This window comes from Bos taurus, chromosome 7 (genome assembly GCF_002263795.3).
Source record: "Bos taurus isolate L1 Dominette 01449 registration number 42190680 breed Hereford chromosome 7, ARS-UCD2.0, whole genome shotgun sequence".
In the NCBI taxonomy this organism is placed as follows: Eukaryota; Metazoa; Chordata; class Mammalia; order Artiodactyla; family Bovidae; genus Bos; species Bos taurus.
In genome coordinates this window covers 53,022,859-53,034,878 of record NC_037334.1, presented here as the reverse complement: position 1 = coordinate 53,034,878, position 12,020 = coordinate 53,022,859, and positions in this window count along the sequence as shown.

Here is a 12,020-nt window from a genome sequence, read left to right as displayed (position 1 = left end):
AAATTAAAAACTTCTGTACTTCAAAGGACATTATCAAGAAAAGACAACCCACAGAATAGGGGAACAAATTTGAAAATCATATGTCTGATAAAGGTTTAAAAGCCAGAATATATAAAGAACTCCTACAACTCAACAACAGAAAGACAAATAACTCAATTTAAAAATGGGCAAAGGATTTGAATAGACATTTCTCCAAAGAAGATATACAAATGTTTAGTAAGCATGTGAAAAAAAGGCTCGTCTAAATTAGTCATCAGTTCAGTTCAGTTGCTGAGTCATGTCCAACTCTTTGGGGCCCCATGAATTGCAGCACGCCAGGCCTCCCTGTCCATCACAAATTCCCAGAGTTCACTCAGACTCACGTCCATCGAGTCAGTGATGCCATCCAGCCATCTCATCCTCTGTTGTCCCCTTCTCCTCCTGCCCACAATCCCTCCCAGCATCAGAGTCTTTTCCAGTGAGTCAACTCTTTGCATGAGGTGGCCAAAGTACTGGAGTTTCAGCTTCAGCATCATTCCTTCCAAAGAAATCCCAGGGCTGATCTCCTTCAGAATGGACTGGTTGGATCTCCTTGCAGTCCAAGGGACTCTCAAGAGTCTTCTCCAACACCACAGTTCAAAAGCATCAATTCTTCGGCGTTCAGCCTTCTTCACAGTCCAACTCTCACATCCCTACATGACCACTGGAAAAACCATAGCCTTGACTAGACGGACCTTTGTTGGCAAAGTAATGTCTCTGCTTTTCAATATGCTATCTAGGTTGGTCATAACTTTCCTTCCAAGGAGTAAGCGTCTTTTAATTTCATGGCTGCAGTCACCATCTGCAGTGATTTTGGAGCCCCCAAAAATAAAGTCTGACACTGTTTCCACTGTTTCCTCCATCTATTTCCCATGAACTGGTGGGACCAGATGCCATGATCATAGTTTTCTGAATGTTGAGCTTTAAGCCAACTTTTTCACTCTCCACTTTCACTTTCATCAAGAGGCTTTTGAGTTCCTCTTCACTTTCTGCCATAAGGGTGGTGTCATCTGCATATCTGAGGTTATTGATATTTCTCCCGGCAATCTTGATTCCAGCTTGTGCTTCTTCCAGTCCAGCGTTTCTCATGATGTACTCTGCATATAAGTTAGATAAGCAGGGTGATAATATACAGCCTTGATGTACTCCTTTTCCTTTTTGGAACCAGTCTGTTGTTCCATGTCCAGTTCTGACTGTTGCTTCTTGACCTGCATACAGATTTCTCAAGAGGCAGGTCGGGTGGTCTGGTATTCCCATCTCTTTCAGAATTTTCCACAGTTTATTGTGATGCACACAGTCAAAGGCTTTGGCATAGTTAATAAAGCAGAAATAGATGCTTTTCTGGAACTCTCTTGCTTTTTCCATGATCCAGCGGATGTTGTCAATTTGATCTCTGGTTCCTCTGCCTTTTCTAAAACCAGCTTGAACATCAGGAAGTTCACAGTTCACATATTGCTGAAGCCTGGCTTGGAGAATTTTGAGCATTACTTTACTAGCGTGTGAGATGAGTGCAATTGTGTGGTAGTTTGAGCATTCTTTGGCATTGCCTAGTCATCAGGGAAATACAAATCAAAACCACAATTAGAAGCCACTTCACACTCACTGCTGCTGCTGCTAAGTCACTTCAGTCGTGTCCGACTCTGTGCAACCCTAGTCACACTTACTAGAACCACTGTAATAAAAAGAAAAAAAATTTTTTTAATCTCATGATACAGAGAACTGTTTGATGGTTGTCAGAGGCAAGAGGTGGCAAGTGGGTGAAGACACAAACTTCTAATTATAAAATAAATAGGTCATTGGGATGTTATGGAAACCATGGTGAATATAGTACATAATATTCTATATATGAAAGTTGCTGAGAACAAATCTTAAATGTTTTCATTACAAGAAAAAAATCTGTATGTATGTACTACACTCACTGTAGAAATCATTTCTCAATACATACATATATTGGATTATTATGTTATACACCTGAAACTAATATAATGTTGTATGCCAATTACATCTCAATAAAGAATTTTTAAAAAGAAGACAGATTATAACAAGTGTTGGTGAAGTGGCAAAGAAATTGGAATCCTCATATATTGATTCTGAGGATGTAAAATGGAGTAGCCACTCTGGAAAAAAGAGGTCTGCATTTTCATTTTGCACTGAGCTTCACAAATTACATTGCTGGTCCTGAATGCAGGAGAAAGGAAAAGTCAGGTGGGAAAAAATTGGGTACTGGAGGGGCTTCCTGACTGCCACAGAAGGGAAATTTTTGAAATGCAAATAATCAGTCCTAATCCTCTGTACTATAAATCTTGACTGTTACAGAGTACAAACCTAACTATCCCTGTAATGGACATCAAAACCAGAAATGTACTCCTTAAAAAGACAAAGGAAGGAAGAAGAATCTCTGAAGTCATCCACTAATATTGTTCATATTCAGCCAAAAGAAATAAAACCAAGAGTGAAACCCCACTGCAGAGTGCTTGGAGATGAGCCCATGAATGCAGCCGGAGATCTCCCAGCTGCTAAAAAGGAGGGAGACAAAGAACCAGGTCAGGAAATTCTCACAAAGTCAAAGTAAAAGGTGATTGTGACATCATGTCATGGCTTCATGTCAGAGGTCACAGGACAGAGGGAATAGAAGAATTTCAAAGCAGTGTTAAAAGTTTGGATGAAAGTTTAAAGTGAACTAAGCAGAGTCCACTTTGGAGGTCAGGTTTGGATAAAGAGAGTTTTTTACTTAATTTTCTTCCTAGACTCTGTAAGATTTTTGTAGCTTTGGTTTTAATGTGCCTGGTTTTGCATCATTTAGTTTAAATTGAGCTTTCCCTACATGCCTAATCCTCTGCTGTGCTAAGCATTTTACATGCATTGTTTCATTTTAACACCCAGGACCCCATGACCAAAGTAATTGTATCTCCCCATTTTACAAATGAGGAAATTGAAGTGCTAAGGGGTGAAATGATTTTACCAGTGTTATTCAGTGGTGACCTATAGTATTAGGACCAGTTCCTCATCAGTCTGACCCTCTCATATAGCTTGTAAAAGAATTAGGGTTTGTTGAAACAGAAATACAGACAGAATAAAGCCGTTCTGGCTTTAAGAATTAAAAGAGAAGGCCCCAGGGAAGTCAGGATTACAGTTTATGATGTCATGATAGGTAGAATGAAAACACAAAGAGAGAGAAAGAGATTTAACTCCATACCCTGTCCTCATGAACACTAGATGATGATGGAGTCCAGGGCTAGGAGAGAATGGGTTGTGTGACCTAGACCAGAGATCAACAACCTGCCATTGGGTAGAGAAGCAAAAGTGAGTCACAAAATATGTCTGGTCTTGCAGGGACCTGCAGGCCTTCCATCAGGACCTGCACTGGTTCATCCATCACTGGCATCCAATGGTGTCCACAACCTTTGCTGAGCTCACCCCACCTGCCCGGGGGGGCCAGACTCCTTTTCAACGGCCATCCCTCTCAAGCATTCCTGAAACAAGCCTTGACATATAGAGGGGCAGTGGTGTGGAAGGGAAAGTCTTGCCCCAACTCTGGGACAGGACTGGATAGTGGCAGGCCTCATCCCAGTACAGAAGTTTCACAGCTGATCTCCTGTCGTTATATACTTCCTCACTCTGTGGATCTCAAAAAATTTACTACTATCACCTGGAAATCTGAAAAATTGGTGTTTCTTTAAAACAGGGGCTTCATACTCAAAAATAAAAATTGAGAGCTAAAAGCATAATTATAAATAATTAACAAGTAGAGCACTATTCATGTCCCATGCGCTATTCTAAATGTTCTGCATGGAGTAAGCTAAACGTGACAGTAACCCTATAACATATTACCATCATCATCCCTGTTTTAAAGCCAGGGAGACTGATCACAGACAAGTTAAGTGGCTTGCCATGGTCACACAGATAGGAAATTACAAAGCCAGGCTTTGAACCCAGGCAGTTGGAGTCCTGAGCCATGTTATTAACCCTAATGCTATGCTTAAATCAGGTTAACACTTTGCCCAAGGAAACTGCTCAGATCTGTAAGGAAAAATAGCCAGACTAACCAATGTGGCCAGCTTCCCTGGTCAGTACAGCTCAAACAATACCTCAGGTCATCCCAGGGTTATATAAAAACAGACTCCTAAAAAGGCTTGCAGTGGCTGACAGTATAAAAATGTTTTCTGTGCTTCTGATCCAAGGCAAAATTTGATTTACAATAATAGGCACAGAATGATCATGTTTATACTTGCAACCTGGCACTTTATTATTATTCCCCTGAATAACAGTGAAAAGAGTTTTGTAACCCCAAGGTAACATGGCACTGTAAGAAGGAAAGAGGGGTGAGATTTAGCAGCAGCTGCCATCATAAATCAGCGTATGGCTGTTTCTCTCGGAGCTCCGGGCTCAACTCTTGGCTGTCACAAACTTATAAAGGGGAGCCCCATGAGAATTTATGTAACGATGGGAAGACTCATTTTCCTTCCTGCAAGAATCTTTCTGAAGCAAGGTGAGAATTAAGCTGATTGGATTCTATGTGAAGAAAGAAAACCAAACCAGTGGTTTAGAGGAAAGGAAAATATGGGTCAACTTTAGCTATTTAGCTACTTCCCTTGCCAAAAAAGCCTGACCTTGTAAATGGAGAAGAACATGCTGAATTCCACCCAATAAATGAGTGACCAGATGACCAAATTAATTAATGAATGTGATCCAGGCCTCCAAAGGGGTGGTTCTTTTAGTGTGAGAACAGTTACATCCTACAATCACCCAGAAATGCTGAATACATAACAAGGCCAATCAACAGAGTCAGCCACTGAATATTCATGCACAGATGATGCTCCCAGTCAGTATGTTTGATTTTTGTGTTTACTGATAGATTTTCAAATTCATTGTGTAAACCAAAATTCTAAAAATAAAAAGAAGAGGAAAAAGGAAAACAGAGAAGAACTTGTGGTGAGGTCATACTTAACGTCTGGATAGGATTGCCAGATAAAAATACTTAAAGTTTTTTCACTATCTGAAATTCAAATTTAACAGTCACTCTATATTTTTTTTTAATTTATTTATTGGTTGTTCTGGGTCCACGTTGCTGCACGGGCTTTTCTCCAGTTGCGTCAAGTGGGGGCTACTCTCTCGTTGCGATGCTTGGGATTCTCATTGCGGTGGCCACCTTGTTGCTGAGCACGGCCTCTAGGGTGCTCGGGCTTCAGTAGCTGTGGCTCCCAGGCTCTAAAGCACAGGCTCAGTAGTTGTGGCACAGGGACTTAGTTGCTCCACGGCATGTGGAATCGTCCCAGATCAGGGATCGAACCCATGTCTCCTGCATTGGCAGGCAGATTCTTTACCACTGAGCCCCCAGGGACGCCCCCACCCTATACTTTTATTTGTTAAACCTGGCAACCTACTTCTGGGCTAAGAACCCTAATTAGAAGAGAGGGCTGAAGAGAATATTTGGTGGACATGCCCACACCTGGGAGTCAGAAGGAAGGCAAACCAAAGGGAGAATCTAAGAAGCAGGCAGAAGAGCCTGCAGAAATATGGAAGAACCAGTGTGCACAGAGCTTCTGCTGAGCACTGATACAGACATAGGAGAGAGGTGGGGACCAGGAGGATGCTTGGTGAGAAAGGCCTGATGGCTATAGAGTTCGCCCTTACTAGGCTGTTAGTGCTTCTAAGAAGCTCTGTGAGCCCGTGAGCTACAACTACTGAAGTTGTAGTTGCACATCTGAGAGCCTGTGCTCCGCAGCAAGAGAAGCCACCATTATGAGTAGCCTGCACATAGCAACAGAGACCCAACACAGCCAAAAATTTAAAAAAATAAATAAAAAGTTTAAGACGCTCTATGTCAGTGGTTCTCAATGAGGTTGGGCTGGAGAAGGGGTGTGTGGTAGAATGACCTATCAGTTCAGTTCAGTCGCTCAGTCATGTCCGACTCTTTGCCGACCCCATGAATCGCAGCACACCAGGCATCCCTGTCCATCACCAACTCCCAGAGTTCACTCAGATTCACATCCATCGAGTCAGTGATGCCATCCAGCCATCTCATCCTCTGTTGTCCCCTTCTCCTCCTGCCCACAATCCCTCCCAGCATCAGAGTCTTTTCCAGTGAGTCAACTCTTCGCATGAGGTGGCCAAAGTACTGGAGTTTCAGCTTCAGCATCATTCCTTCCAAAGAAATCCCAGGGCTGATCTCCTTCAGAATGGACTGGTTGGATCTCCTTGCAGTCCAAGGGACAAGAGTCTTCTCCAACACTACAGTTCAAAAGCATCAGTTCTTCGGCACTCAGCCTTCTTCACAGTCCAACTCTCACATCCATACATGACCACAGGAAAAACCATAGCCTTGACTAGACGGACCTTTGTTGGCAAAGTAATGTCTCTGCTTTTGGATATGCTATCTAGGTTGGTATAACTTTTCTTCCAAGGAGTAAGCGTCTTTTAATTTCATGGCTGCAGTCACCATCTGCAGTGATTTTGGAGCCCCCAAAAATAAAGTCTGACACTGTTTCCACTGTTTCCCCATCTATTTCCCATGAAGTGGTGGGACCGGATGCCATGATCTTCGTTTTCTGAATGTTGAGCTTTAAGCTAACTTTTTCACTCTCCACTTTCACTTTCATCAAGAGGCTTTTGAGTTCCTCTTCACTTTCTGCCATAAGGGTGGTGTCATCTGCATATCTGAGGTTATTGATATTTCTCCCGGCAATCTTGATTCCAGCTTGTGCTTCTTCCAGTCCAGCGTTTCTCATGATGTACTCTGCATATAAGTTAGATAAGCAGGGTGATAATATACAGCCTTGATGTACTCCTTTTCCTTTTTGGAACCAGTCTGTTGTTCCATGTCCAGTTCTGACTGTTGCTTCCTGACCTGCATACAGATTTCTCAAGAGGAAGGTCAGGTGGTCTGGTATTCCCATCTCTTTCAGAATTTTCCACAGTTTATTGTGATGCACACAGTCAAAGGCTTTGGCATAGTCAATAAAGCAGAAATAGATGTTTTTCTGGAACTGTCTTGCTTTTTCCATGATCCAGCACATGTTGTCAATTTGATCTCTGGTTCCTCTGCCTTTTCTAAAACCAGCTTGAACATCAGGAAGTTCACAGTTCACATATTGCTGAAGCCTGGCTTGGAGAATTTTGAGCATTACTTTACTAGCGTGTGAGATGAGTGCAATTGTGTGGTAGTTTGAGCATTCTTTGGCATTGCCTTTCTTTGGATTGGAATGAAAACTGACCTTTTCCAGTCCTGTGGCCACTGCTGAGTTTTCCAAATTTGCTGGCATATTGAGTGCAGCACTTTCACAGCATCATCTTTCAGGATTTGAAAGAGCTCAACTGGAATTCCATCACTTCCACTAACTTTGTTCGTAGTGATGCTTTCTAAGGCCCACTTGACTTCACATTCCAGGATGACCTATAGTATATCAGAATTGAAGCCTACATGCTAGAGGTAGCCCTCTTCTCTTCTGAAGATTAGGGAGAGAGACATAAGTGTAACCCTTATTAACTCAGAATTTATGTGGTCTAGTTTTGGGGCTGTGTTGTGGTAACTAAAGCACAAAATAAATTATAAATCCTTTCTTGCACTTTTCTTGAAAGCCATGAAGGAGAGTCACAGTTTACAACTATCCATCAGAAAGTCCTTATCATCAACCTACTTTCTTCACAGCCTCGGCTATTCTCTAAAGTACCCCTCCACAATATCCTCAACCTTCACCAATTTCCCTCCCCCTCATCTATTTTCCCTTTTATTACACAGATCAATTAGGCCTCTCTTCCCAGCAAAAAGGTCTAATCGACTTACCCAACTTGGTCCCAAATGATCTGAAAGATGAAGCATTTTCAAAGAGAGAGAAATAGAGCTGGCAATTATAAAATTCTCTTTGGCAGTCCAGAAAAAAGAAAAGTATGAGTTGCCCTGTTCCTGGTATTTTGAAAAGCTTTTCAAGTGACTATGATACGTGGACCCTTTTGAGAGATACCACTCTTGATCAAGACACAAAACCTTTCCACTTCCTGAAAAGTCCTCTCTTGGCAAATTTCTCCCTGCCAAGTATTATTCTCTCTACAGTGGGCCCAGAAATCCACCCAGATGGGTGGGATTGGACATCTGTGATCTGCCCCCAACAGAGACCACAAACTGTGGGGCAGGAACAGGTGAGCCAGAACAAGTCCTTGAGTCTCCCAGTCAATGGCCCAGGCTAGAATGCCTCCAACTTCAATAAGATTTTGCTGGAAAAAAAAAAAAAAAAAGAGGCAACTCTTAGGTGGTCCAGTCACCTCCCCAACCAGAAAGGTTTTGAGAATGAAGCCTCCCAGCTTCATCAATGTTGCTTTGGTGGTGCATTGATTTGGTGGTGGTTACAGCAGTGGCTAGGCAGATTCACAGGGAGCCCTGGGGGTGGGCAGCCAGCCCAGCAGGACCTTCCTAATGTGGGGAAATGATCTTAGCCTTCATCCAACTGGTCTGCAAGTCGCTTAAATGTCAGAGTCTCACCCTGCTGGTCTGAGCCCTCAAGATTCTTCAGGACATCAGGTATTTAAAGAGATCCTCTGATCCCTGACCCTTCCCACTTCAGTCTCCAACCTCTCCCTATAGAGATGGACCCAAGTGTGAGCAACCCAAAGGGTGGTGGTGAACAAGGCCTCCAAGCACCAAGCCCAAGCCTGACCTCTTTTTAAAAATATTTCAGACTTAGGGATTTGAAACAACTATTTGAAACAACTTCTGCTTCTTTGAATCTATTTTTAAGATTCAGGACGATGTAGGCTTTCCAAACAAATTCCAGTTTTACCCCTTGACATGTGGCTGCTAAAGATCAACTGACCCTGCAGCCAAAAAAGAGGAGGAAATATTACTAAACAGGGACCTCATTCCTAGAGACAATAGCCTTTAAAAGGTCTGGTGCTTCCTTTGCTGCCTTTGGATTCTTAAAGTGTTGTCTTAGCTTCCTGCCCCCAACATGAGTAAAACAAACAGAGAACAATAATAAACCACCTACGAAATCCAAAGGTTTTCATGACCTGAGTCCATTTTTTGCATCCATGGGTCCCAGTCAAGGCCACACACACACATAAACATGCCCTTTGAAGAATACTCAAATAAGGGACTTCCCTGGTGGTTCAGTGGTTAAGACTCTACTTTCAATGCAGAGGGCACAGGTTCGCTCCCTGGTTGAGGAACTAAGCAGCATTCCCCTGCCAAAAAAAACCTCAGGTAAAATCTTGAATTCTATCACCCCTCTCTGTGGGTGTTCAGCCACAGTTGGCTTCTCACTAGGAGAAATGATTATCACCTGGGTATAGGTCCTTCCGCTGTGCTGCACACAGCACAGTAACAGGGGTCTGGAGCTGTGCTGCTGCTGCTGCTGCGTCGCTTCAGTCGTGTCCGCCTCTGTGCGACCCCATAGACAGCAGCCCACCAGGCTCCTCTGTCCCCGGGATTCTCCAGGGAGGAATACTGGAGTGGGTTGCCATTTCCTTCTCCAATGCATGAAAGTGAAAAAGTGAAAGTGAAGTCGCTCAGTCGTGTCCAACTCTTAGTGACCCCATGGACTGCAGCCTACCAGGCTCCTGCATCCGTGGGATTTTCCAGGCAAGAGTCCTGGAGTGGGGTGCCATTGCCTTCTCCCTGGAGCTGTGGACATTTGTGAACTCCAGCCACCCACCTCCCTGCCTCTCTGCCTTTGGCCACCAGATGGCGGTCTGGAAACGTTCTCCGCACCAGAGCTTCCTGCACCAACGCTCCCCTGCATTACTCCTAGCTCTTTCCTCCCTCTTCTCTGTTCCTTTGATCCATTTCCCAGAGTGCAGCCTGTGGGGCTTTCTGGAAGGCAAATGTACATGATCCTGGGCAAGTTCAGATCAGATCAGATCAGTTGCTCAGTCGTGTCCGACTCTTTGCGACCCCATGAATCGCAGCACACCAGGCCTCCCTGTTCATCACCAACTCCCGAAGTTCACCCAGACTCATGTCCATCGAGTCAGTGATGCCATCCAGCCATCTCATCCTCTGTCGTCCCCTTCTCCTCCTGCCCACAATCCCTCCCAGCATCAGGGTCTTTTCCAATGAGTCAACTCTTCGCATGAGGTGGCCAAAGTACTGGAGTTTCAGCTTTAGCATCATTCCTTCCAAAGAAATCCCAGGGCTGATCTCCTTCAGAATGGACTGGTTGGATCTCCTTGCAGTCCAAGGGACAAGAGTCTTCTCCAACACTACAGTTCAAAAACATCAGTTCTTCGGCGCTCAGCCTTCTTCACAGTCCAACTCTCACATCCCTACATGACCACAGGAAAAACCACAGCCTTGACTAGATGGACCTTTGTTGGCAAAGTAATGTCTCTGCTTTTCAATATGCTATCCAGGTTGGTCATAACTTTTCTTCCAAGAAGTAAGCGTCTTTTAATTTCATGGCTGCAGTCACCATCTGTAGTGATTTTGGAGCCCCAAAAAATAAAGTCTGACACTGTTTCCACTGTTTCCCCATCTATTTCCCATGAAGTGGTGGGACCGGATGTCATGATCTTCGTTTTCTGAATGTTGAGCTTTAAGCCAACTTTTTCACTCTCCACTTTCACTTTCATCAAGAGGCTTTTGAGTTCCTCTTCACTTTCTGCCATAAGGGTGGTGTCATCTGCATATCTGAGGTTATTGATATTTCTCCCGGCAATCTTGATTCCAGTTTGTGCTTCTTCCAGTCCAGCGTTTCTCATGATGTACTCTGCATATAAGTTAAATAATCAGGGTGACAATATACAGCCTTGATGAACTCCTTTTCCTATTTGGAACCAGTCTGTTGTTCCATGTCCAGTTCTAACTGTTGCTTCCTGACCTGCATACAAATTTCCCTGGGCAAGTTACCCAACCTCAATGCTTAGCTTCTTCACCCATGGCCTGTTGTGAGGGTGGCATGGGATGATGTATGTAAAGCACTCAGCACAAGGCTTGGCAGGTAGCTCCTGTTTTCATCATGCAGCTCAGAGCCCTTCCAAAGCTCTCCAGGGCCTACAGGACAAGGTCCAAGTCCTTAGCATAGGGCCCCAGGCCCGCCACCATCCGGAGGCCCCCGCTGATATCCCCAGCCCAACTTCCTCTTCCTCTGTCCACAGACCCTCCTGTAGGACCATAAGGAGCCAGCTCACCCACCTCAGGCTTCTTCCATCCTGCTCCCTCCCCCTGCCTTGCCTCCCTGCTGCCCCCCCACCTCCTTTGTCTCACTCCTCCACATCCTTCCGGGTGCATCTAAGGGGCTTCCGGGAGGACCTGATTCCAGAGCCACTCCACTGGACCCACTTCTTTCATTTTCCCACCCTGACCTGAAACTACGAGTCCCTTAGGGGACACTGTGTCCTGCTCACTGCCTTGCACACAGCAGGATGAGTGAGGGTCAGGCAGTGGAGCCACTGTACAGGCTACCACCAGAGGACCTGGGGCCCACACTGGCTCTCTTTGCAGGACAGGTAGCCCTGGCCTGCACTCAAGCTGAGGACACCCTGGGAAGTGAGACTTCCTGGCGGAGAAGACAGAGAAAAAAGTGAAGGGACAAATGCGAGACCATCTTTACCATTTGCACTCAGGGTGTAAAGCCTGGCAAATAATACCAGGTAAACTAGACCCTTGCAATGAGTGCTTTCTCTGTACCAGGCGCTGCACTGAGCCTTCACTTGTATTAGCTCACTGAATCCTTACCAGAAACTCAGGAGATGCAGGATAGCCATGCTTTACTAGAGAAGGAAACTGGGGCCCAAAGAGGTTATGTGACTTGTGCTATGTCTTGAAGCTAGTGAGTGCTCTGTCTGTCTCCAGAGGCAGGGAATACCCCCATTGAATTCAGACCCTGTGCTGTTGGGAATCTCCAGGGAGTAGAATATGAGGGGGTAGGGTGTGGAAAAGAAAGTACAGAGGGGAGCACAGGTGATGCTTAGGCCAAGGAGGTCCTCATCACGCCATCCAAATGGCCACGAGCCTCCAGGCCAGTGGCCCGACTGGAGTCACTTTTGTCCCAACAGGCACCTCCAGCCCT